Raw genomic sequence first — 1,881 nt, forward strand, 5'->3', positions numbered from 1 at the left:
AGGACAAAGTAGCAAAGGCAGGCAAGGATGTAGCCCCCACCTTCTAAGAGGCAGCTTTTGTTGAGTCCGGGGGTGTGGCTCAGTGGCAAGGCACTTGCTTAGCATGAACAAGACCCTGTGTTTAGTTCGTAACACAGCAAAAATAAAGCACCGCCCCCGCCCGTTTTTAATCATTTTAGATTTAGAGGCATTGGAAGGCAGTGCAGAGGGTCCCCACCGACCCTTCACCAGCTTCCCCAACATGAGTGTCTTACAAAGAGAACAATGGAAGGTTAGTGGCAGCCACGGAATGCCTGCTGCTGAGGCACTATTAACTAAGTGCTGAGTTCCTTTCAATCACCAGCGGACAGATCCAGGGACCAGGCCACATCTGGCCTTCGTGTCTCGGTCCTTCCTTGTTTGTCACAACCTTAACATCTTTTGAAGGATGTGGGCAAGTATTGCTGTTACTTTCGTTATCATCATCATCATCATTACTATTTTATTTTATTTTATTTCATTTATTTATTTTTTTTGATGGCCTGTAGAAACTTTATTTTCCTTCCACCTTTTTTTCCTTTGCTTAGGACCACTCAGTGGTGGCTCCAACCCACTCGGTGGCCTGCGCTGTGGGAGCTGCTGACCAATCCTCAGTGGCTGGCTGGGCACTCCAGTCTTCAGTAGGGAACTGCTGGATGGGCACCGAGGGCACCTGCACACCCTCAGACCAGTCAGCCACCTCTGGCTGAGCAGCAGTGAACTCAGGAGCTGGTGCAGTCCATTCGCCCTGAAATTCCTCCTTGGTCACGGCCTTCTCAGCAGCAGCCTGTTCTTCCTTCTCAATCTCCTCTGGGTCTCTGTAGAAGTAAAGATCAGGCATAACCTCCCATGGGTGCTCCCGGGAGATAGTGCCACGCATGCGGAGTACTTCCCGGGCCAGCATCCACCACATCAGGCCCACTGAGTGAGCTCCCTTGTTGTTGCAGGGGATGGCAATGTCCACGTAGTGCAGAGGTGAGTCTGTGTTACACAGGGCAATGGTGGGCAGGTTCACGTAAGACGCCTCTGTGAGGGGCTGGTGGTCAGCCCTGGGATCGGTCACCACCAGAAGCCGTGGCTCCCTGAAGGCTGCCTGGATCCGGTTAGTGAAGGTCCCTGGGGTGAAGTGGCCGGCGATGGGAGTGGCTCCAGTGGCGGCAGCAAACTTCAGCACCGCTCGCTGCCCAGTGCTCCTGGAGGAGATGACGCTGACATCAGCAGGATTCTCAATGGCAACAATAGCCCGGGCTGCAAGCAACAGCTTCTCCCAGGTCCTCTTCAGATTGATGATATAGATGCCATCGCTTTTCCTTTTGTAGATGTACTGCTCCATCTGAAAGTCGAGGCTGGTGCCACCTAAGTGGGTTCCTGCAGCGAGGAATTTGAGGACATCCTCCTCCTTCATCTGCAGGACATCAAGGGCTCCGGACATTGTGTAAGTTTCCCTTTTAAGTTACGTCGGGAACCAAGAACAACGCCGTATGGACCCGTCCCAGGGCAGCGCGGAAAGGCCATCATTACTATTTTAAAGACAGGGTCTTGTGTAGCCTAGGCTAGCCTTAAACTCCCTGTGTAGCCAAGGATGACCTTGGACTCCTCATCCTGCCTCTACCTCCTAATACTACAATTATAGGCTTGCAGCACCATGCCAGGCAGAGTCAGTCCTTTGTATAGATTCAGTACAGTTGTGATAATCTGGTAGGGTGAGGGACTTGGCCTATGAGGCAAAGCAAAGTCAGAAGACTGCAGTCTGTGGGCAAACCAAGGCTACTTCTGCTTTTGTTCAGTCTGCAAGCTAAGAAATATTTCTTTTCATTTTCAAAATGTTGAAAAACATTAAGAAGAGAATGATGTCACACGTAG

At 51.1% G+C, this 1,881-nt stretch overlaps 1 pseudogene; it reads right to left on the reverse strand.

The window, feature by feature from the left end:
* Positions 1 to 500: 500 nt before the first annotated feature.
* Positions 501 to 1,530, reverse strand: LOC125408765 (small ribosomal subunit protein uS2 pseudogene; annotated as a pseudogene).
* Between the last annotated feature and the right edge of the window lie 351 nt (positions 1,531 to 1,881).

The sequence above is a fragment of the Myodes glareolus genome, chromosome 2 (assembly GCF_982192425.1).
Source record: "Myodes glareolus chromosome 2, mMyoGla1.1, whole genome shotgun sequence".
In the NCBI taxonomy this organism is placed as follows: Eukaryota; Metazoa; Chordata; class Mammalia; order Rodentia; family Cricetidae; genus Myodes; species Myodes glareolus.